General features: G+C 47.6%; 1 protein-coding gene and 1 long non-coding RNA gene across 3 annotated transcripts in view; one reads left to right on the forward strand and one right to left on the reverse strand.

Moving 5' to 3' along the window:
- Trabd2b (TraB domain containing 2B) overlaps nt 1-25,480 on the forward strand; it is a 204,417-nt gene that overhangs the window by 45,486 nt on the left and 133,451 nt on the right. The window lies entirely within an intron of this gene.
- LOC141424949 (uncharacterized) overlaps nt 12,185-25,480 on the reverse strand; it is a 64,903-nt gene continuing 51,607 nt past the window's right edge. The window contains exons 2-4 of the long non-coding RNA XR_012449920.1: nt 22,302-22,498; nt 17,514-17,699; nt 12,185-12,530 (exon numbers count right to left, since the gene is read on the reverse strand). This is a non-coding gene — a long non-coding RNA (uncharacterized lncRNA). The remainder of the gene's footprint in view (nt 12,531-17,513; nt 17,700-22,301; nt 22,499-25,480) is intronic.

The raw sequence follows: 25,480 nt of genomic DNA on the forward strand, positions 1-25,480 counted from the left end.
GGAGAGAAAAGTGTCTTTTCCCAGTGGCCAGTGGTTCCAAAAAGAGCACAGACTGAAGCATGTGCATTCTTCCCTCCACTTCCCCTGCACCTCCATCCACCATTACATTTTCCACAGGGTCCAACACAGAAAGGACCACAGTTTTCAGATAAACAGGTGTAAAGGTTTACAGAGGGCCATATTTCTGGGATAGAGCTGGGATGAAAATAACCAGAGGTTTTATGACTCTTTAGATCCAAGTCTGTCCTGCTTGGTCCCTCTGCTCTTTCTTCCACCTGCCCTGCCCTCTCCTTAATTGCAACCTTGAATCCCATTTGCATACACAAACCTCAAAGAGAGAAGGGTCCTGTAAATGTACTGAGCATGCCTTTCTGTTTGTTTTCTTGTCTCTTCCAGGCCTGAGTTCCCTTTGGCCTCACCTAATTTCCCTCAAGCCTTGTTCTGTGGACCTATGCCCAAGGTTTGGTGGCTACAATATGTAATTTAGGTCCCATTTGTGGCTGGCAAAATATATAATGGTAGTAGAACTGGAGAATGATAATAGTGATGCAGACCGCTATGGGATTGGGCTGGGAGATGGTTTTTTCCTGTTTCCTTTTGTAAAAAGGAAGTTATGATAGATGTGTGCCACCCCCCCACACACACACCCCAGTCCTTCACAGAGTCTGGGACATTGTATTCCTCTACCTGGGTAGCTGTGTTTATAATGTTGGCTTCTGTCATTGCCTGCAGATGGTGAGAGCCTAGCTGAAGGAAAGTTGGCACCAATAGAGCAGAAAGATTGACCTTGAGAGAAGATACCTTTGTGTAAACAGTGAGTGGCCCAGTTTTCATGACCTCTGCTTCCTTATCAGGAATCTCTGGGCTCCCACTTATGTCAAAAACTTGTTTTTTAAAAAAAAAAAATCCCGTGTATGTTTGAAAAGTAAATGTATTGAGGTTTGCCTCTAACTCTCTTGAGTCACATGGACAAATCCCTTCCCTTTTCTGAGCCTCAGTTTTCCCATCTGTAAAAATGATGATGATGGTGATGGTGCTGTTATCCTCCTCATTCTACAGGTGAGAAAACAGTGATTGAGTGATTAACTTGGCCAACATCACATAGCTCATAAGTGGGGGAAGCAGGATGCCTGTGGCAACAGGGAGTGTATAGTAAATTTTCAAAGTTCCCCTAAGTCTAAATTAAAATGGCAGTCTAATTTTTTTGAATTTCTTATCTTCCTTTCATGCTTTCTCCTTTGTCTATATGGTGCCCCTTTGTGATTAGAGATACTGTGTCCTGCAAGTCTACTGATTCCTTAAGACTCAGTTCATCCACATGCCTCCTCCTAACTTCTCCTGGCCTGGTGGAAATCCTTTCCCATTACACCTGCTGGATCCTCTTTTCCATTCCTGTTGTTTTTTCTTTCACTCCAGCACACTGTGGGTCCCACGCTAGGAGAGGGAGTGTTTTACCCACCCCCACCCCTGCCCTAGTATAGGGCTGCTCTTAAGGTAAACTGTTATTTGAGCCACACTTTTTGTGAGTCTGTGAGTGACACAGCATCCATCCCATGATCTCAGCCCCGGGTAAACCAATCTTTTCTCTCTGGTCTTTGGCCTATGAGCACCATCACACTCTGCATTCAGCCGAATCTGTTGCTAAGAATGGCTCTCTTGCCTTACCTCCTCCGAGAGGGAGGGAAAGACTCACAGTTCTTGAGCCCTGCCTGTGTGCCAGGAGTCATCCTGGGTGTGTTCCCATTTGTTCTCCTATTCATTACTCTTAACCCCCCTACATGGCAACAGCTCTTAGCCCCATGTTTACATTTGAGGCTCAGAGAAGGGAAATAATTTGTCCAAGAGTGCACAGCTAATAAGCAGCAAAGTTGAGATTTCAGCATGTGTCAACCTGCCTCTAAAGTCAGTTTTCATCCCTCCCCCTTCCCTGTGCCATTATTTCCTGAGTCCCAAATTATAAGACATAGTGGGTCCTTTGGGATGTCTCCTCTGCCATGATATATGATTTAAGAGATACAGGTTAGATACATAAATATTGGAATTTCTAGGTCAAAAGAGGCTAATGAAATATAGTATCAAAAATTAGGATAACCCAGAAAACTCAAGAGTTTCAGTCCCTGTTGAGATGTAGTCTTCATTTCTGCAGACACATCTTGCTACATCATTCAAGCCTTGGCTCAATGCTTTTTTGGATCCACTTAAATATCTTGCCAATAATAAGGGACTGCCCTAATTTTACTACCTATCATGTGCAGAAGGACTTTTTTCATGTGAAATTCACCCTATATTCATTTCCAGAGCACCTACCTTGTTGAGGTCAGACCTATTCCCTGCCCCTGAAAGTTCTAGTCCAGTGATGACAGGTGTAAACGAATGCACAGGGTGTAAAGCTTAAGTTTTGATTTAGAATCTTCTGAACTCAAGTCCAGCTACATTATTTTATTGCTGTTTGAACTTAGGCAAGTCACTTAATCTCTTTTGTTCCCTCCTCTGAAAAAAGGTGAATAATGATGGTGCCTTCCTCACAGGGATGGGGTGAAGAAGAGATGACTTACAGTACATCATGTCTGGCAAACAAGAAACCCTCAATAAATAGTACAAGTAATTATTATTACTGTGTGTGATTCTAGAAGAGATTTACAGGGAGCAGAGACTATATCCTACATTGGGGAAATGGGAGTGCCAGAGCAGGCTGCTTGCCGGAGGTGATATCACAGGTGCCTCTCATAGTATGAGTGAGGATTTTCTAGGTGGATAAAGGGAGAGGCACGGCAAGGTTTGGTTGTACTCTTTGGTGGCCCCTTTCATTGTGCATATTATCCACTGCCTTGGATTTGGATTCTGCCTTGGGTTTGAGAAGGGGGAGCAGATTCATCTGAGTGCCACCTCAAAGATTCTTCAGGATCAAGGCAATGGTTACCTTATTGGGACTCATAGGAATTCCAGGCTGCTGATTCCTGCTTGTACGTCCCCACTCTGAGTCCTGTATTGGCCCTAGACTCTCCTCCCTTGGAAATGTGATTGATGACGAAACAGAGACATGAGTCCCATTTGTGTCTCCATCAACTTTGGAAGCAGATCATGGGAATTTTCTGAGTCTGGGCCCCCAGCCAGAAGGCATTTATAATCAGACATGGAGCAATCATTAGAGCAGAAACAATAAATTACAACAGCACCAAGAGAACTCCCCAAAGCTGTGCACGCGAGGGGGACACACTGCACAGAGCACTTGCAGGCTCCCTGCTGCTGCCCCTTCCTTCCAGCTGCCAGGGGCCTCCTGCCCCATCACACCCAGGCTGGACCCCAGACATCTGTATCTGCCAGTGGCTGCCAGCACTGCCTGGAGAATGTGCCTTTCTGACTAGATTGGGACTGTGGCTGTGGTCTACGTGCACTGCAGGGACTATGGGAAAGGGTATAGGATTGGGGAGAGTGCTTCACAAGAGCACTCCAGCCCTGGAGCGGGATGAGGTTGGTGAGCATGATGGGAAAAAACCATCACGGAATGGGAATCAGAGACTGGCTGTGTAGTCTTCAAGCTGAGGGACCGTGGCAAGTCACCACCTCTCTCCAAGACTCAATTTCCTTGTCTGTAAAGTGGGAACAACACTATTTTCCATCTCACAGGATCATTGTAAAAATTACTATGTTCTATAGTGTCAAAAGCAGGGACATATTAAACGTTTAGTAAAACCAATTCTTTTCAATCCCTTCATCCTCCCCTTTCTCATTGCTGTCTAATATCAGTCACTAGTGATCTGTGACTTAAAAGCTTAATTAAATGTTCAGTTTCTCAGTTGTACTAGCATATTTTGAGGCTCAGTAACCACATGCATATGATGAATGATCACTGTTTTAAGCAGCTCAGGCACAGAACATATTGTGGAAAGGTCTGTTAGACAATGTGATTCATCTACCTGGGACAAGTTTGGTTCTGCCTACACCCGCTGAGCTAGGGTGGGGGTTACAAAGATGACCAAGCAGATGTAGTTCCAGTCTAGCCCTCAAGAGACACACAGTAGACCCATGGAGAGGTGTGCACAGGATGCTAGGCTCAGAGGTTAGCACCCAAATGGAATCAGAGGGAATCAGAGAAGGGTTTCATTTTAAAGAATTTAAGGTGGAAGATGACATTCCAGGTAGGCTGGCATGAGTCATGGCATTTCCAAAGATACCAAGCTGATGACAAAAGCATGTGCTTTTGCATTTAGATTGCTAGAAGCTCATTTGTACTAAAGCATCAAGTGCAAGGTTGGGAAAGGCTACCTCAAGGAGGGCTCTGAATGTGCAGGAGGTGGGAGACAGGGCTTAACATTCCTAGTCTGCTGATTTCCAACTGTCCCCCTTTCCCTGTGAGGTGCTGAGCCACAGAGCTCAGACCTAGAGGGGTCCAGGCCTCTTGCCTTACATGGTCTTCTCTGGATTGTCCCCTGGCTAGATCCTGCCCTTTGTTAAGTCCTCTAAAGAGTTGTTGTGTGACAAGGCAGATCACCTGACTTAAGCCAAAGTTCTACAGACCCCATTATTAGCTTGTGCTAGATCCTCCAGTCCTTTGAGTTGGTCATTTGACTGCTGGTTAGCATGTATAATCCCCCCTGAGAGATAAGGACAATTCATCCTGTGTTAAGAATGAGGAAGCAGTGACTTCTACAGAGTTAACCAACTTTAAGCAGTGGGCCTGGAACTGGTCACCTGTGGTCTCTTGCCTCTGCCCATGTGGAATTCTGTTCTGTTGTGGCTGTGACAGGATGAACTACACCTGCTTGGTTACTTGCTGCCTTGTTCATGGATCATTTCTGTTATGTGGACATTTGGTCCTGTGCTTATCTAAGCTTCTTTTCTCTGTGTCCATTTTCATCTCTCTGCTGGTCATGAAGCACACACACATGCTGTAGGATCTCCCTTCTAGAAACAACTCCCTTGACCACCCTCCCTCCCCAGGTCCTGCCTTCTGTTTCTCTCTGCAGCTCACAACTTTGGTGACTTGTGAGCCTTCACTAGGTTCCCCTTCCTTCCCTGTTATTCTTTCTTCTTCCAGTTTTATCACTTTCATCTTCACTGCTGTCTAAGACCACTATTCTCAAATCTAGTCACTGGTCATTTAGTGCTTGCTTCATAAGTCTTCTCTATCTATACTGCAGGTACTCCCAGCCCATTCCACTTTGGGTCCCATATTGGCCTTTCACCTGTGTTATTTTTTTTATATCATAGACACTTGCAGAGGTCTTAGAATTGGGGCCAGGACTTGGATTCAATAAGTATATGCCACCTGGCAACATGTTGATTACTCCTAAATTTATATCTGTAGCCTTGAGATGTCCACCATGCATCTTAAATTTAATGTATTCATAAACAAGCTCTTGGTTTCAGGCTCCCCTCAGGCACCTCCTAACCCCTTCCTCTCTGAGACTTCATCTTAGTGAGTGGTTCTGCCCAAAACCCAATAGCTGGCTCTGAGTTTTGCCTTTCCTCTCCTTCCCCAGACCAAACCCTTAAAAAGTCACAGCAGCTTCCCTATATTCTTTCTATTCTGAATCCTGTCTCTCGTCACCTTCTCCAGTGCCACCTGTGTTCCCTGCAGTGGCCTCCCAGTGAGTGTCCGTGCTGTGGTGCTTGTTCTGTCACAGTCCTCCTCATGAACTAATCATGGTGCGGTCCTTCTTGACCTAGGTTGGAAGATCCCTGCTGAACCCTTCCAATGCCTCCGCTCACACTTACAGCCAAAGCCTCCCTCAAGGTCTCCAGGCCTTCTGCACTCTGACTCTGCTGGACCTCTCTACACATTTGGTACCTTCTCCACCTCCCTTCAGCTCTATGGCTGCTCAACTGCTCCTTAAAAGAACCAGCCTCTTGCCTGACATGCTCTTCTCTGGATCATTCCATGGCTGGGTTCTGGCCTTTGTTTAGTCCTCTAATCAAATACCACATTCTCAGAGAAGGCCATTGTCCAAAAGTAGCACTCTGTAGCTCTTTACTCTGCTTCATTCCCACCCCCCTCCCACCATGGAGAGATGGGGGAAAGTCACTACTTGACTGTTGTGTTATCTTTTGCCATGTAACACCATCCCATGTGAGGGCTTAACAGGTCTTTTATCATGCTCCTGATCTGTGGGCCAGGGAGCAGCTGGGCCCTTCCGCTCCCTGTGGCATCTGTGAGATCCCTGGGATCCTAAGCTGGCAGCTGCACCAGTGTGGAGGGTCCAAGGCTTCCATGTGAAGGCAGGAATAGTGGGAGGGCAGCTCAGAGGGGATACCAGCCTCTCCGTGTAGTCTTAGGGGCTCTCCACACAGTGTTTCCAGAAGCTTGGTCAGGCTCCACGTGTGGCAGTGCCAAGGTCTAAAAGGGAGAATTCCACCAGCATCAGAAAGTGGGGACTGACAGGGTTCTTGAGTCCTGGATCAGAAAACTGGTACAGCATCATTTCCACCTCATGTCTGAGTCCAAATAATCAAAGAAGAACCCCAGGATTCAAGAAGTGGGGACATAGCCACCCCCTCCTCCTAATGGGAGCAATGCCAAAGACTCAATAACAGCTGTGGCCAACTTCTGTTGCTGTGCTGATGTTTCAGCATGCAGGCATCTGTATTTCCTATGTTGGCTTCAATGTCTTATGTCCTATTCATCTTTTATTTTGAGCACATAGACAGTGCCTGGCACGTAGAATAGATCAGAACAAATTGATGAATGCACAAATGAATGAATGAGTAGTTAGGTAGAGAACAAGCCATTTGTCTTGTGCAAGATTCCTTCAAAGGATATTATTGGAAAAAACAGAGGTGATCAATTATGTTTTACCTTATTGTGTGGCATCCTAGAGTGTTCCAGAGTGGGAAGATGGTTAGCCTCTAATTCAGCTCCAAGAAGGTGTGACCAGATCTTCCTCTTTCCTGCCAGCAGCCACAGCCTGAGAGGCGCTATGGGTGTGGTCTTTGGGAGCACATTGAGCATCCACAGATAGGAGGTTTGGGGGCCATCTCTGCTCTTAAGTTGCTAGTGGGACACCAGCTCAGTCCCTTTCCTTATCTGAGCTTCAGCTTTTATCCACAAAGGAAGGGACTGGACCACATTCCTTCCACCTGGGACCCTGGAGGTGAAGTCTGCAAGAAAAGACTTACAACCTTGATGTGTCCTTTTTTGGGATCAGGGATGCTTTGAGGATGAATAGGAAAATAGGCTTCATCAATATGTTGCCAATGTAGAAGCCAAGCTGTATAGGTGTCCCCTGTCATAGCTGGCTCTGAGTCTCCTGCTGTGTTCCGAAGGACCCTGAAGGGCTGTAGGGAAAAGGGTGGGTAGACAAGACAGGCCAGGTTAACCATTACGGAGACAGTACTCCCTTCTTGCCCCCCACTCCAAACTGCCAGTGGCATTGTGCTGTTCCAGGTTGTGCTGCTGAAGGTGGCTAGTGTCAGCCAGGAGCTCAGCACTGATTAGAGGGGATCAAGGTGCAGATGCCCACAGAATCCTCCATGCATCAGGAAGGAGCTATGTGCTCTGCTCTGTTTCTACTGGCCCTAATCTCTGGGGCTACAACTTTGTCCAAGTCAAGACTTCCCTCATAAATCACTGGCCTCCTGGTCTTTCTCTTCTTTGGCATCTTCTGTCAGACACCAATAGGCACTTGAGAAATTGGACCCTAAACCTTAGCTGACTGTGGCTTAGGATCTACCCTCTGGTGTGTGTGGTGGGTGTGGGAGGAGAATACCAGGAAACTGAGAGGGTATGCAGTTCAATTCAACCCAACCACCACTCCACACCTGAACACCTCCCTGGCTGGGTGCTAGGGACTCACAGTTAGGGGAGAATTGGTCCCACAATGCATGGCAGTCTAATAAAGTATTGACACTCAGTGGCACCATCAGTCACCTCGCAGTGCTTGTATAATAGAGTCTGTGTATGTGTGGAGGTGTGCAGGGAGACTGGGGAGCCAGGTCTGCACAAGAGCCAGCTATTTTCATATGGGGGCACTGCAGAGGAATCCTGAAAGAGGGCATATTGTTCAGGGCAGCCAAGAGAGAAGAAGCAATTAGGCGGGTACAGAGTGGCAGGAAGGGCACACAGGTAGAGGGAACAGCAAGTACAAATGGCCAGAGGCCAAAGAAAACAGCCAGAGGAGGCTCCCTGGAAAAGAAGGTGCACTGGAATTCCAGCCAGAGGAATTAATGTGAGCAAGGGGCACAGGTGTGTAAAATGCTACAGGGGTGTGTGTGTCTTGGGGGAGGGTGGGTGGGGGGAGCAGAAGGGGTGGTAGGGTGGCAGCTTAAGGTAGGGTTGGCCAGCCAGTGGTGAAGGTGGTCTGGTGTGAGGTAGCTGAGGCTGGTATGGAGAGATGGGCCTCATGGAAGGGCTGTAATACCTTGCTTGAGTTTTGACTCCAACAAGTAGAAGTTCATTGCAGAATTTTCAGCATCAGGGAGCTGGAGACAGTTATGTTTTTCCAGCAGGCCCACCTGGCTGGAGAAGAGCTGGGCCTGGAGGGACCTGTAGATGAGAAGAGAAGATGCTATTGGGATTGTCTGCACTGAGTTTGGTCCCAGAAGCACATGGGGCTTGGAGCTGTGCCCTCAGAGCATCTTTCCAGTGACATAACCCTGCCCTGCAAATGTGTGTGAACACCCACTGTCTGCCAAACCCTGGGCTGGGTACTAGGTACACAGAGTGAAGGCTGGTTCCCAGGAAGCTCAGGCCATCCAGCTGAAGGCAGCTCTGGGGAGTGGGGGATAGAGAACTCTCATGCCTTCAGTGGGATTATACAGCACAGAGGGGGAATATCAAAAGTTTCTGTGCATCCAGCAGATAGTGAGTTGATGCCAGGCCCTGGGAATAAAGTGGAGAGTGAGACAGAATGGTCCTGTCTCTGGAATTTACTGCCCAGAAGGGCAGACTGAGAAGCTTCCAGACTCTCACAGTCCTCTTCAGGAATGACATGGCAAGGGATGGCACAGAACAGAAACTCAGAGACAGCTGGGACTCCGGGAAACAGCCAAGGGACAGGATCAAGAAAGAGATGCAACTAGAACTAGGACTCTAAATTTAAGGTCTCTCTCTCTCTCTCTCTCTCTCCCTCTTCCCCTCCTCCCCTCTCCCTGTACCTTCTTTCTCTTATCATGCCAGTACAGTGTCAGCAACTGAGAATCAGGACTTTCTTATATTTTGTGCTCTAGGTGCCTCACTTGCTCATCCTAACCCTGGCTCTTCAGGAAAAAGTACTATATCTAAATTAACAGGCAATCTGTAACATAAAGGCAAGGTCTGGGCATGATAGCTCACACCTGTAATTCCAGCTATTAGGGAGGATGATCATGGTCTGAGACTGGCTCTGGGCAAAAACATGAAACCCTACCTGAAAAATAGCTGAAAAATAGCTAAAGCAAAAAGAAAAGGGTCTGTGGCTCAAGTAGTAGAGTTTTTGTCTAGCAAGCAAGAGGGCCTTGGGCACTGAGTTCAAACCATCAGTAACACACACACACACACACACACACACACACACACACACACACACACACACACACACACACACACACACACACCCTAAGGGATTTACCAGGAGAAGGTCTGTTTCAATAGAGGAATCAGCAACATGATTTCTGGAGGAGATAGGTGACGAGAATCCAGATCCATGGAAATGAGGACATGAGAGTGCACAGGCTTAGAGTGAGGGCTGAAGGAACCTCTTATTATTTTATTCAGCAACCTCACTGAGCATGGGCTATACTCTGAACTCAGACACGGTACTAACCATTGATATTTGCAGATTTGACTGGGAACTTTTCAGAACGTAACCAATAAGGCAGTCAATCTAGATTTCAAGAGCTTGGCTGTCCCCTGCCTGTCCTTATCCCTCAGCTCAGCAATTGTGTTTGCATTGTCAGAGGCAATAGGGCAGTCTTTTCACAAATTCTTGGGCCCAGTAGTGAGGAGTTTAGAGATCATACAGTGTAGTAGAAGGAAAAACTTGTGAACAGTATGGCATCATTCCCATAATCCTAAAAAGTAGCTACTAATATACCCATTTTACAGATGCCAAAGTCAAGGCTCGGAGGAGTTAGCTAGGTTTATTCCCAGGTCACTGAGCATATTAAGGCCAAAGGAGGACTTGAACTTGGGTTGCTCTGATTGCAGTGCCTGTGAACTTCCTTTGTACTGCACTGTCACTTGGACCCATGCCTACTACTTATTAACTTGTGGCCTCTTGCAAGTGACTTATTCTGACTGGGCCTCTGTTTCTCCACCGGTAGCATGAAGGGGACTGACTCTTACAGTGAGAATGAACCTCAAACTTGATTGTGGCTCAGAATCACCTGAGGATCTTGTTAAGCTGTAGATTCCAATATAGAAGGTCTGGCATGGGGCCCAAGAGTCAGCTTTTTCAACAAGCTTCCAGGTGTTTTTGATGCTTCTGGTCCACACTTTGAGTACCAAGGGCTGGACCATCTCAAGGGCCCACCCATTCACAAAGACTGACTCTTTCTGGAAAGTACAAAGGTCTTGCTTTCAGACCACAATTATTCTTGTGATTCCTTTCTGTTATGTTCAATTTCTGTTCTGGGATCAGGCAAGAAGACTGTCTCCCCATGCCACAGATGAAGAATCAAGCTTAGCAACAGCATGGAGCTTGTCTGGGTGCTGCCTGGTCCAGCAGTCTTTCCTGTTGCTCCCACTGCCTGTCTCTCTTCTGGTGTCTTTCTCCTTCATCAACCTCTCTTGGCACCCCAGGGGTCAGCATCTTCAGTAGGCCTCTCCCATCCCAGATGGCTCCCTTATTTCTCCTAGGAGGAAGGTCCCCCTGACAAACATGAAGCATCCTTTGTGCCTTCAATGTTTTTCTGCTGCAGGTGGGTAAGGAGGCATCTGTCTCTTCCTCCCCTATATCCTGTTTCCACTGTGAAGGGCCTGAATTCTCTGGAGGGTGATGTCTGGTAACAGGAGCCAGCTTCCTCCTGGGAAGCCTGCCCTCCTGCCTACAGCTGGCTGGCTCCACAGAGTTCTGCAATGTCATGCTCATGCTCCATGGGATGGCTTTGGGTGTGTTGACTTGGAAGAGAGAAGGGACTGGAAGAGTTGATGTTTGCAAATGGATTTACAGGGCCCATATTTACTGTGTTGTCAGGGAAACAGGACTGTGGGACTGAGTCACCAGGAGCAGGATGACTATACCTGGCACTTCTGGTGGTCTGAGCCCACCCAGCCCTCAGGGCCACAGTTCACAGGTGCCAGACCAAAAGGTCTACTCAGCCTCTGTTCTGCAGCTCAGGCTGGACCTCCCCTCCCCTTCAGGAATGACCTTATTTTCTTGCCACTGTCCATCTTGATCTTCCCAGCCCTCATTGCCCTTCCAGGGAGCTTTCCCACTCATCACCATCAGTCCTTGCTGTGAACTCCACCTGCGTCATGTCATGCATTCCAACACTTGCCTGCAATGGTGCCTGTTTATTGATGTATGCTGCGTGGACTTGTTTGTAGGTGGGTCGTTTTCCATCCACTTCTTAAACCTGGAAACCAAAATTTATACTGTGGCTGCACTGCTCAGCTGAACATACAACTGGCCCTTAGTAACAGCTGCTAGGATGAGGCCCCTGGAGAAGGAGCAGGGAAGGGTCAGGGCTGAGAGGGTGCACCAGCATGTGGTGCTGCAGACCCCAGGAAAGTCACCTTGGCTTCCTTCCTTCATAAAAATGGTTGGAAGCTATGTCCCACCCTCCATTCTCCCAGCCTCACTGGCCCTCTATATTCATGACCACTGGGTTACAGTGATGGCACCTCTTATCAGGAAAGGAACCTGTCTGTCACCTAGCTCTTGCCACAGCTAGTGTCCTCATGGCAGGATCTAGAGGAGTCCTGAGTGGGATGTGAGAGAAGGCACTATCTAAGGATAGGCCTGGGTGTGGGGCTGCCCCAGCAGGCCTGTTAGTGAAAGCCCCCAGGTAGGGTGAAGACACAGGCTTTCCTAACTGGGAGCCAAAATCTCCAGTGGAACCTTAATCCTCTCCGCATGCTAGGAACACTTCATCCTGGCACCTGCAGCCTCCGGAAGCTGTGATTTGGCCAGGGCACATTTGCAGAGAGGAGGCAAATGCATTCTTGGAGCTGTGCCATTCGTTGTATGGGGTGAGGCTTTCCTCCTTTTCCCCAGTGATGTTATAAGAAACTGAGAGAACAAGGACCCAACTTCTTTGTGGGAATAATTCCATTTTTATTATTCACAGGTAAACATGGTTTGCCTGAAAGACTCAAAGCAATATACACAAACTGTAAGAATTATCAGGTAAATGCAGCAAAATTACTTGCTATTATGTCTATATATAAAAAATCAATTATATTTCTATGCTTCAGAAACAGAGCATGAAATTTAACACTGTAACATTTACAATATTGTACTTATTGTGTGATAAGGGAAGAGTTGAGCAAAAGATGTATAATTCTTCTGTGCTAAAACTTATCAAAAGGTATTAAAGATATGTATATCCATCTCTTCTTCAGTCCCTTTCCTGCTGTACTTCAGTGAGCCCATATTCAGGGTTTCTTGACTCTGTAAGAAAGGAAAGGATAATACTTGTCTTATAAGTTGATGTAAGAATTGGACTAAACATTGCTTATAAATTATTTAGCATATACTTAGCATGTAGTAAGTGCTCAAGAAAAGATTTAACATAAATTCTTTTTTTTTGTGTGGTACTGGGGCTTGAACTCTGGACCTACACCTTGAGCCACTACACTAGCCCTTTTTTGTGTTGAGTTTTTTGGAATAGGGTCTTGAGAACTTTTGCCCTGGCTGGCTTTGAACAGCAATCCTCCTGATCTCTGCTTTCTGAGTAGTTAGGATTACAGACATGAGCCACCGGCGCCCAGCTTAACACAAACTCTTGATCCTCAGAAAGACTTTACTCCACATAACAAACTGAATGATTCCAAGGCTTCCTGTATCCCTTGAGATCTGATCTAAACCACACCAGGGCATATGACTCTAGCCCCTCAGCACTGTGTAGAATGGGGATAATGGGAACCAACTCCCTGGGCTGTTCCTTGGGATTGACTGATGGAATGTATGTATACCCAGGGCCTCACACATGCTAAACACATGCTCTACCACTGAACTATGCTCCCAGCTATTGTGTGGTTATTTAATTACCAAGGAAGTGAGTCCACAAAGGTGAAGTAGGCCACAGTGTGAAAATGACTGACATTAGGCCTGGCCTAGAACCATGGTTGGAGAGCTGACACTGAAGCTAAGACCTGAAGGCTGAAGTTGGGCAGGGGAAGGCAGTGGATATGGGGTTTCAGGCCACAGAAACATAAGTGTGAAGACCTGAGGTGGGAAAGGGTCTGGCACATTTGAGACTAGAAGAAAAGCTGGCCATGTGTGTGGGTTGTGCAGTATGTCAAGGGAGAGAGGTCCTGTTTGAAGGTAAGAGAAAGGCAAAGCCCAGACTAGGAACTTAATAACCCATTGAGGATCTTTAATGATAGCCTAAGGGCAGTAGGGAGCCCCTGAAGAGCTTTGAACAAGGGAATCCCATGAACACATTGGTCCTTTTGAAAAGTCACCCCATGGATAGACTGCAGAGGATTGGAGGGAGGTCAGAATAGATGTAGAGAGGCCTTGTCAAGTGATTTAGCTTTCCAGGTGACAGACAACTGGGGCTTAAGGCAAGGAAGTGCCATGGAAAGAGACAGAAGATTGCAGATTTGAGGTGCATCAAGGCGGTGCAATCAACAGAGCATTGTGATTGACTGGATCTAGGAAGTGAGGAAAAGAAAGGGGTAAAAGGTATATGTCATTATCCCATTTTTTAGATGGGGTGTGAGTCTCAGACAGATCCTACAGTTTGCCCAAGCTTGTACAACTCACAGCATGTGAAGCTGGATATAGCCCAGCCCTTCAGACTTCACCCCTGGCACATGTCTGGCTGATTTTCTTTAATTCAGCTACAATCTGCCTAGTGTTGATAAGGGCAAGATTTAGACCTTCTTTTGTGATTTATCTGTCCATTCTGAGTTCCTGACCCCAGTCTCCAGCCCTGACCTTGGTATTAAGCCCTCATCCAGGCCAAGAACTGTATGATTTTTGCCTGGCCCCAAAACCAGGTCCTGACCCTGGTCACCCTCAGTCCTACTCTTGTTCTCTGGTGGAGCCCAAACCAAGGCCTATTGATTCTGCCTGTTGAGTTGACCTGTTGATTCTGCCATCCTGCATTGAGATAGCAAGTAGCCATACTGTCCCTAGCACCAGGCTAGGCAATGCCAGCCACAGTGTGGGCCCTGGGCTGCAGCCCTTGGCCAGTCCACACTGGTGTTTATCCAGAGAAGTAGATGAGGGAGTGAAGATGTGAATCATCTTGCTGACTAAATAGGCCTGGAAGACTGCAGTAGCACAGACAGTAGAAAGGATATTGACTTTGCAACTAGACCGCCCTGGTTTTATACCCCACCCTTGTCCTTTGCTGCTGTGCAGCATGGGCAGCGTCCTTTTCTTCTCTGAACATGTTTCCTTACCTGCCAGCTGGGATTATAGGACCTACTTTTCTATTTGAGGTAAGGATTAGTGATATTATTTGTGCTGACTATAGCACATATTATATACTCAATATGTGTCAGCTCCCTTAATTTTCTTTATAGTTATTCATTAAACAACTACTGTTTATATGGATGTGGGGTCCTTTACTAGCTGCTGGAGATAAAGAGATATAGCCAGTCTCCTGGCACTACATTAAGAATTGTAGCATACCCCATTGCACATAGTAGGAGCTTTGCAAATAAAAAGTCATGGCGCCAAAGAGGGTTAAGACAGTTGGCTTCCCTGAGTCCCCTCAATATCAGGTTTTCAGAAGTATCTTTGTGACATACAACAAAAATCAAAACAACTAGCTCTAACATGGGACAGAATTTCTGCCACACAGGTGAGTGGGGAAAGAAAGATGCTTGGAGTCTGGAAGGAGACAGTGACTTTTTTTTTCTCTCTCTCTCTGTTATGACTGCTCTGTGTGTGTGTGTGTGTGTGTGTGTGTGTCACAGTCCAAAGACCTGGAAGTCTGCGAAGTGTCAGGAGAAGACCAGGAAGGACTTCTGACCCACTATACGACTTACTTCCCAGAATGTTTGTCCTGGTAGCAGAGGGAGCTTGCTTATTTGTGTCTCCAGCCCAGAAATTTCACAGGCAATTCTGGCTTGTTCTACCTGAGGAGTCTGACAATGGATAGGGAGATCACCCATGGGGCAGACATAGTGGGAAGAGGTTTCAATGAGCTCCAAGCACAGATGAGATATGAGAGATTGATCACATGTGGTCCAAGAGGTCCTCCAGAGCACAGTGTCATTCATTTATTCAATAAACATTTAGTGAGTGTGTACCTAGACCAAGTGTGGTATGGCATGCTGAGAACGTGAACCTCAAAGCTGTTGATAAGTTCCTTTAGTAAAAGGTATAGTCTCCAAGGTCAAGGTGGGTTGAACAGTGCACAGAGCACAAAACATGCAGTCCAAGAGGGAAGATTGCAGATCTGGATATACCACTCTCTCTCTATTGACCTCAGGAAAGCCTCTTCCTTTTGCCAGGCCACCTATAAAATATGAGAGATTGATCAAGTGTGGACCAAGAAGTCCTTCAGATCTCCCAGTGTCATTCATTCATTTGTTCATTTGTTCACTCTGAACCACTTGTTATATGTATTCCTTGTCCTCAGCACTGCAGAAGCACTGGAAAGGAAGATAGAGCCCCTGTCCTGTAGGAAGTTGCAGCCCAGAACAGGGACAGGCATGGCCAGAGACTTCTGTAAAGTGTTAAATTCTATTTATGTCTGAGCTTTGACTGCATGAATCTTGGCTGCTTCTAGAAACCAGACTCAGAAGACCACAGTTTCCCACTTCAGAGTCATCCTGAAGAATGTTTCTCAACCTTCAAACTGGCTTCCAAAGCGAAAGCCGCCACCCCCCATCTTGTCCCTTTCCCCCTCCCTAGCAGAGCAGCTAGGCAGGCTCCTGGGAAAACACCCAGCTTCCCCAGAAGCTGTTTTCAATGGGGAAGCACTCTTGGATGAAAATGCTATGGTTCAGAGTCTCATGGTCTCAGTCATGCCTCATTTTGAGGACAGGGAGGTGAGTGTCTTTGACCTATATTACCCTTGACTTCTGATTTGCTGGGGATTAGGCCTTAGGGCAGGAAATTAAGAAATTTAGGATTGGCTTGCTATGTGAACTTGGGTCTATCTCTTCCCCTCGTTGAATCTCATTGTCTTTATTGTACAGGAAGGATAATAACACCTGCCTCTCTCAGCCTCATGGAGACACTGAGCTTCTATTCTGTGCCAACCAGAGGCATGCATCACCTAGTCCCCAGGAAAACCTGTGATCAGGCTCCATGTTTGGTTCCTGTAAAAGCACCAGAGTCCCACACACAACTAGAAAGTAGCAGACAGGGTCTCAGGGCTACTTGAGTTTTCTGTGGAAAGGATCTTTGTGAAGCCAATGCCTGTCTGTTCCTAGCTTCCTTTTCATGCCTTCCTCTCCCCTGACCTCAGGAAGACTTCTGCCTCAGAAGCCCTCCGATTCCTCCATGTGTTCACACACTTCCATCCTGGCAGCACCGGTACCCCCTCTCCCAGGAAGCTCTCCAGATATCCCTTTCTAAGCACTCAGCACTCAGTGCTGGAAGGACTGATCACAGAAGCTGACTGGAGGATCAAACCAGCCTGGAGTGTGAGCCTTCTTCCCTTGGGCACCAAGCTTAGAATGTTCTCCTAGCCATTGTTCCACTAGAGGGTCCTTATGAACGATCTAGTTCAGTCATGTCCTCTCATTTTACTGAGAAAACTGAGGCCCATAGAGAGGTCATTTGGCAGGTAACAGTGGGGCCCAGTTAGCAGGCAGGCTGCTTTCCCCAGCTTCATTGAGAACTCTCTGCCTCCTACTAGCCTGGGACTGCAGCCCCAGATAGCCCTCAGGACAGACTTGGCTGTTTGGCTGCCCTACATTTCTGGAGCTCCCTGTAGCTAAGAGATTTTTCAGTCTCCTGGGGTGGGTGGCTCACTGTGGGGAGGGCTGGGGGCATACAGTTCATCTACTAGTCCAACTGGCCAGCCACTCACTCCATTCACTCACTCACCCTCCCATTCACCTATTGTTTGTTTACTTCCTTTTTCATTTGTTCATTTGCTTGTTTATTCACACACTAATTCACTGACCCACTCATTTTGTTTACTGACCCATTCATTTAACAAGCAGACACAGAGCACTATGCCTGTGCTAATTGGGGAGACCCATAATAAGCAGACAACTACAACACAAAATAATTGCAGGGCTGCCTGGAGGGCATGACCAACTAAGGGAAAAGAAGTGGGCTCCCAAGATGAGCAAGAATACTCCAGGTGAGAGAGGAAGAGGGAAAGTCCTCAACTCCTGGGGGGCTTTTCTGGGACCAATTAGGCCTGGGCAGCCTAGTTCCCCCTGCCCCTGTCAGCATGGGCAGAAGAACCACAGCCCAAACTGTGGCTCAGCTCAAGTTCCTGGATTTGTTTACCTTGAGCACTGACTCTGTGGCCTTGGTCACTGGTTTCCCCAGTCTGCAGGAGGGTGAGGAGGGGGAGTCCGGTTGGGCGTGAAGAGCTTGGTCTACTTTCTTTCCAGCCCATCTTGGCTCATGGCCAGCCTTCCAGATTATTATCTGAGTGCATACTTCCACGTGGTCTCCTCTACCACTGCTTGCCTGCCTCCAAGGAAAGGAAGGGAAAGAGGGAGGGAGGATTAGTAAAGTCAACAAGAATTTCTTTATGTGGAGGGTAGCAGTTAAGGCCACTGAGTTTAGAATCAAATAGACCTGGATTCAGATTCTGAATTTCCACTTACTGGCTCTGCAGCCTTGGACAGGCCCCTCAGAGCCTGTTTTCTTTCTACAAAAGGTGGCTAAGAGCATCTAACTTGGAAGATTAATCATTCTTTAGGTCTCCATTGTTGATGGATAGCAGGTTCTCTAAGTACGGTGGCTAATGTTCTATTATTCATCCACTTGCTACACAGTTGTTGAGCACTTGCTATGCGCAAAACTGACTGAAAGGTGTTAGGACCCAAACAGATAAAGCAGTCACAGCATAGCCACCACGATAAATGGGTGAACTTGAACTGTCCACGCAGTGGGATGTAGCCTGCATCTGATTATCCAGGAAGACATAGAAGGCTCTAGGGAGATGACATTCTGACTGACAGTTTTCAAAGCTGATTATACATAAGATTTTTTTGAGGCCAATAAGCACCTTGAGTGTACAGTTATTTTATACTGATTTTCAGTTCTTCCACCTGTAAAATGGGAACAATATCTGTTGTAAGAATGAGACAAGAAAATGTGTGCAACAGCCTTTGCAAATGGAAAGAGCAACTCTTCACAAAATAACCAGACTGAAAACCAGGCATCCTGAAGAGCAGCTCTTCCCCTGAGGCATACACCCATGGGCAGCACGTGTGGCATAGGTCTTGGTTGGAATTCAGGATTTGCTAGACTTGGGAAGAATATTCTGCAAGTGATAGAGACAGCAGCTTTTTTCCCCATGCTGCCCCGATGCCCATCACCCCAGACATGGGGAGTATTCTGAACATAATCATCTTGCATCTCAGGCACATCTGCTAGTAGTTCTTGGAATTCTTGCCCTGCCTGGCCTGCTGCCCTGGGCCTCTCATCTCAGTAGCCCATGATTTTTCAGGTAAGTCCCTAGGGTCAACCACGCACAAGGTGAACTCGTCTATGACACCTGACACAGGCTGTTGGTTCTAGACACAGCTCCTCTCTGCTCTGCTGGGGCTACAGGTGACCTTGGTCAAATTACTTAGCTGCTTGGAGCCTGTTTCCTCATCAAGAAAATGAGAAAATTGCACCTGCTTCCTAGCATGGATTTAAACATTAAATTGCATACAATGATTTGACTAGTACTGGAGACGGCAGGAGCTTTCTAGGTTGTGCCTGTTATCACAGCCACGATAGAGACAGGGGAAGGTGTCTTACAGACAATGTGAAGTACAGGGAACAAGAGATGGGGTTTGAACAGGAGAAGAGAGAGAGAGGTGGGAGAGCATTAAAAGAGGGGTGAAGAGCCCCCATCTTACCCACATACCGTGACTTCTCCACCCACTCTTCTCTACCCACATGGAGTTCCTTGCCATTCAGCATCATGCAGGGTTTGCTCTTTCCATTCCCTCACCCTGTGTGAGATGGCATTTCCTCCTATTCCATCTGTGCTTGACCCCCAAGACTCCAAGATATACCCCATCTCCTGAGAACCCTTCCTGACCAACATGGTCCCCTGTAGTCGCTCCTCCCACCCTGCCTGCTTCTCCCCACACATCAGAAGGCTTCCCTGTCCCCTCTCCAGATGGGGGAAGCTCCTTGACACCAGGGACATGTTTGATTTATCTTTGTGTTTCCAGGGCTCCCAACTGTAGTAGGCCCTTGGTAAATGTCAGTGGAAGTTGGGATGTTCAATGAATGAAGAAGCAAGTGAAGGAATGACTGCTAGGGCAGGCAGGGAGCCTGTTTTAAGGGCCTGTCCTCAGGGTTTTCCTCTCCCTCAGTTGCTTATGCATCATCTCCCCCTAAAGTCTGTCCAAAGGCTGCAGCCCCTCCACTAGTTGGGGGGTGAGGTGTAAGGATCAGCCCACATCTGCTGTGCCCCAGGGATGCTGCCTGGCTCTGGCTTTCCGTCAGGCTGGCTGTGTTCTCCTAGGCAGCCCTAAGTCCCTTGCAGAACTGCAGGAATGGCTTTCTCCCACCCTGAATCCTCCCTCCAAAACAAACACAGCCACTGCCAGAGAGCCACAGGGGCCTGCAATGAAAAACAGGTGTCTCCTGGAGACCCATCAGCCAAGGCCGTGCTACAGTTTGGGTTCACTGCCTTGGAGGGAAGGGAGGGGCGAGTGTGACAGGGCTTCCCCTACGTGTTCAGTTCCCAGGGTCTGGCCCTTGCCTCATGCCCCAAACCAGAGCCTCAGGTGCTCTGGACCTGAGCAGATGGACACAGACAAAGGCCTAGCCCCTATCCCTGTTTCACATCTCAGATCTAAGCTCTGCTATAGGAAGTGAAAAAGCACTGGGTGTCCTCAGTCACCTGGCTTTGAGTCTTGTCACCTTATCTGCCCTCTGGGAGTCTAACTGTTCTCATCTGCAAAATGTGCCAGTAAAGACTCTCTGAACCTGCCATTGAATGACAGTGGTGAGGCAGCTGACAGGTGCCTGTGTGGACAGACAGTGTGCAGGGGCTGGGTACGACACACACATGCTGAAAATAAGGCCCGTGCCTCTGCCCCAGGACCCATCACTGACTTTGAGCAAGGTATTTCCAACTTCCATTAGGCTTTAAAAAGAGTCTTTGGCCTCCAGCCTCCTTCCTTGACTTTCTAAGGTTAAGTTCAAGGGAGTTGCTTCTAGTCTCCTGAAGAGGTCACCCCTCTTTTGCACCTCCCACCTTTTCCATATAATGCTCCATCTGCCTGCAATGTTTCTCCCTAATTGTCTCACTCCTTGAAGTAACCAAACATGCTTAGCGAGCCCCTGCTATGTGCCAGGCACTAAGTACTTAGACTACCCCAGCGAACAAGCCCTGCCTGTCTTCCCATGCTCCCTTTCGCCCCCATGGCATTTACCTCTCTGGCCTGGAGCAGGCTGTTTGCATGTCTAATTATCCCATGCCTGAACCACTGGAGGCAGGGACCATGTCTAACCATGTCCATACCCAGGGCACTGGGCACAGAGGATAGTGTCTGTCTGATTCACAACTGACCTCCCAACATCCAGCCTAGTGCCTAGTAAGGTCAGGACCCAGCCAGTGCCTATTGAACAAATAAATAAGGGTTCAAGCAAGTCCTGTTCACCCTATGGCCCTTGCAGGAAGAACAACTCCCTCTCCACACCCCCACCAAGGTCCTATTCAGTCTGCTGACTCAGGTCTCCTAACCAGTGCCAAAGAATCTGGCCTTTCTCTCTATGGAGAGATTGGGCTTAGACACCCCAGAAGGTTTGGCCTTGGAGGGACAGAGGTCCAGTGGGTTTTGGAGCACTCTCTGTTTGTACCAGAGCTGGCTCCTTGCAGTTATCAGCACTTACCCCTCATTTCAATTATTCAATTGCATACTGCTGCAAAAATGCCCCCTGGTAAATGAGCTGATTCCAGCTGCTCTCATTAATTCTGGCATTCCTTCACCTTGTGCCCAGCTTCCCAGCCATCCCAGAAAGCCCCTGCTCTCCTCTCCCAGCAGCCACAGCACTGTGTTTCCAGGGTACCAGGACAAGAGCCAGAGAGAATTGCTGAGGAAGAGTGAAGTCCCTAAGAAAAACATTTGTCCTTGTGTTCAGCTGCCCTCCTCCTGCCTCTGTGCTGTGCCTCTCACCTGCATTATTGGGATTGGACCTAGTGTTCAGAGCGCTGGGCTGGGGTCATTGTACCAAGGTGACTGAAGGAAGGAGTCTGTAATCCTTGGCCCAGCCACCGGAGACATAGGGTTATGATCAAGACCTTACCTAGCAGGTGCTGGGATAGCTTTCAAAGCTAGATGAGTTTCCCATGTCCAGCTACCTAGGCCCTGCCATGTGGTATGTTTGAGAACTCTGGAAGGCTTTAGAGAATCCAGAAGCTGCGAAAGAGCCAGAAGTTTCACACTTACCCAAGCAGGTGGCCACGTGCTAGGGATTACAGGATGTGGAGTCGGAGGGCCTGGGGTCCAGCCTGGCTCTGCCACTTACTTGGTTGCCAAACCTGGGCACATTAATTGACTCTGCCTTATTTCCTCATCTATAAAACTGCAGCAATAATACCCCTCCTTAGAGGACATGTGGATTAGAAGAGGTGATATTTGCCTATGTAGACACATAGAACGGTCTTTCCCCCCATCTCTTTCACTTGATGTATTTTCCAGTTTTGTTTCTCTTTTCCTGATGTTTTTAATCAGAAAGGACATGGCTGCTTTTCTGGAGCCAGGTGATGGGCAGAATGACCAGGCAGGAAAAGAAGGGAAAGGAGAAGTAGAACTTTGCCCCAACTGCTTTGATAGGGCACCCCATGGATTCCTGTCCTGGGTCTGCGTAGACCTTCAGGGGAAATAAAAGCAGCCACTTTGAGTACTGTCTATGATCAGGTGAGGACAGAATAGATGCTAGGTGAGCAACCAGCTGGATTTGCAGGACCAGTTCAGTGTCTCTCTACCATTAGAAATGGTATCATTCCAAATGACTGCAGACCACACTCAAGCACCCTGCTTTCAGCAAGACAACCACTGGAAACCATATTAACTTCTCGTAGCCCCAGAGTGGGTGGAGAAAAAGCTGTACCTGCTACATTACTCCAGCGTGCTCAGGAAGAGAGGGTTCCATCCAGAGGAGGATAGTGGAAAGTAAAGCCAGTAGCTACAAGAACTTCCAGAATTTGGGCCCAGCATGGAGAAGAGAAGCTTGGGAAGAAAAAATCACTGTCTTCAAGTGTCCTGGAGCAGAAGGGAAAGATAGGGTCACAGAAGATGGAGCTGGGCCTGTTGGGAAAACAGAATGAGCATAATGAGAAAGCATTTTCACACTATCTGGAGCTCCCCTGACACTCAGAATGGGCCAGCAACCTGCTGCAGAAGATGTGGGAGCAGGAGATGGCCTGGCTTCTGCTGGAAGGTGTGGGGGATTCTGGGAGTGGGAATGCTGTGGATTTCTTGACTGCTTCATAGTTTCGTGGCTGCAGACAAGTCATTTCTTCCTCTGATCCTCAATCTTGTCCCTGCTCTGTAAGAATGGAAGTGGCTAGGGAGTGTGAGGTTCCTCCTTGTTAGTTCCTGGGACATAGTGGGTCTGAGAAGAGTGTCCCTTATTGTACAGGCTGGGTGTACACACAGGTGCCCCTTAAAGCCTGCAATGACCGACACAAGCCCAGGGTTGCCCCAGGCTTGCCCCAGGCTTGTGCTGCCCTCTTCAAGCTCTCCCTGTGAGCTGGAACTCCACTGCTCCAGGAAATGTTACAAATTGTTTTTCCACCAGAGCACAGACTGGATTTTCCATGCCACCTCCAGCACATTTTCGGGAAGTCCCAGGTGGCGGGGATAGAGGCTGAGACCCTCCAGAAAGGCCAAGGTCCCAGAAAACCAAAAGACGGCTGGGTTTTATTTAATCATAACTACATATACGTCTCAACCTTTGAATGCTGGAAAGAAAAAAAAAAAGCCCGGCAAACCAAAAAAACACACACATCGCTTTGCTTTGGAGGGTAATTACTCTGAATTCAGTTAAACCAACTTGCTCTAGCTAACTAGATTAGTTTACATCTTGTGGTAGAAAAAGAAATACAAATTACTTAGATTGCAATAAACCATGTTTTTCTAACTAAATAGATTAGTTTATATCTTGTGGCAAGAAACAAGGAGAAAGGCTCAGCAGAGCCTAGTGCTTGCTCCTGCCTGCTCACCCATTCAGGGAAGGTTGTTTTCTGGGTGACCTCTAGCCTCTGACCCCCAGGCCTCCCTCAGCCCCCGCCTCCAAGAGATGCTAAGAATCGGGCCTGGGAAAAAGAAAAACAAAACCACATCCAGCCCAACTGCCTTTGATGGTGAAGCCAAAGCACTAAGGGATTGTGCATCCATGCAGATTCCAGGCACTCTCAAGAATATTCACCCCACGACTGCCTACTGTGTGCATTCAGAGCTCACTCAGGACCCCGAGTGGGCAGGGCCAGGTTCATGGGCATGAGACCCACATGCCACACAGGGCCTGGCTTAGTCTCATGCCCTGTTGTCACCACTTTGGAATTCTGAATAACTTATAAACGAGGGGCTCCTCCTTCTCATTTTGCCCTGGGCCCTGCAAATTATGTAGCTAGTCTGGGTAGACAGACAAGGACAGGGAGGTGGGACCCACCCCCTGGAACTGTGGCTTTGTCCAGAACATGAGGTATTCAAAACAGCCCATGATCTCCTCTTGAAGGCAACTGCTACACTGTTTTATGCTCAGGGTTTGGGGTTCCTGGACTCCCAGGGGATGGGTACAGGCACACATATACAGTCCCCACTACAGGGATCTGTAACTGAGGGTTGCTAGCTCATTCTTCCACTCTCTCAGTGATTGGATACTCATTACTTGCATGGCCATCCTAGAACTCTGCTGGTTAATTACTATTATTTGATTCAGTAAATAATGACTGGATCATTCTGGACAGGCACTGCTGTGGGGCTGAGTGGAGGGATCCTTGATCCAGGCTGGGGAGTCAGAAAAGGCCTTCCAAAGAGGTTATGTTTTCAGGAGATCAATTCTAGGGGATAGGTTGGCATGATTTCCTGGCCCTTTGACCCTGGGAAGGTTACTTAACCTCTCTACACCTGTCTTCTTACCCATTAAGTGGAGCCAGTAAGAGGAGAAGAAATACAAATAATGTGAAGATTAGTAAATTTCCATTGTAGTAAGAGCACATCCAGTAGAAGGAAGGCAGGAGCAAAGGTGAAGCAGTGGCCTGACCCCTTATGAGGTTAGTCTGGAGAGTGGCAAATCCGTGTATGTGTGTGTGTGTGTGTGTGTGTGTGTGTGTGTGTGTGTATTTGGGGGGGTAGCACCAGTTGATGAGGTGCTACAGTCCCCCTTTCTGGCCTGAATTGTATGCTGCAGCTCCATGAAGCAGTTCAGACAGAGCTACCCAGGGAGAGAGCTGGGCATGGAAAAAGGCTGCAAGGGAAGCAGGAATGTGGGAGCTGCCCTCTCCCTAAACCATCTCTGTTAGCGAAGCAAAGATCCTGGGGTCCCTGCAGGGTCTGTTGCTGCCATTTGGGGACACTTATGGGACTTATGGGCCTAGGCAAAGCTGTCTCCTTGGTCATCATGGGTTGAAGACAAGCACAGAGAGGGTTGGAGGAGAGACAGATGAGGAGTGAGGCAGGCTGGGAGACAGGAAGAAAGAACACAGGAGACTGAGGGTAGGAGCCAGCACAAACCAGCAGCACTGGACACCAAGTGTTTCCATGTGATCTAGCCAAGACTGGGAATCTACTCTGGAGGTAGAGTAGGAGCCCCAACTTACAAATGACAAAGTTGAGGCCAGAGGACTTTGTGATTTGCCTAAGTTCACCCAATCAGTAATCCAATTGCAAAGCTTTTTCTGTCTTTCTCCTCTTCAAAACCAAACCATACTTATAAGTACTGTATAGTATGCAGTCATTATAAAAGCATAAACAAAAGATTATAAAATTCCACCATCTGGTGGAGTAATCACTGCTAATATTTGATGTGTACACTTCTAGACATTTCCCCATGCAAATCTGTGCTTCCCTATACATGTGCATATAGATTAATACATATTTATAAAACCAGGATCATTATTGTACATACTATTTGGAAACCGCCTGCATTTGTTTCACTATATATCATGAACATCTTTCCAGTCCAGTAAATACATGCCCATGGTATCATTTCTAGTAGCCACAGAACACATTTAGATCATTCCACAGTTTCATGGGAGAGAACACTTATCAGGTTACTTTTTAATG

The sequence above is a fragment of the Castor canadensis genome, chromosome 7 (assembly GCF_047511655.1).
Source record: "Castor canadensis chromosome 7, mCasCan1.hap1v2, whole genome shotgun sequence".
Lineage (NCBI taxonomy): Eukaryota > Metazoa > Chordata > Mammalia > Rodentia > Castoridae > Castor > Castor canadensis.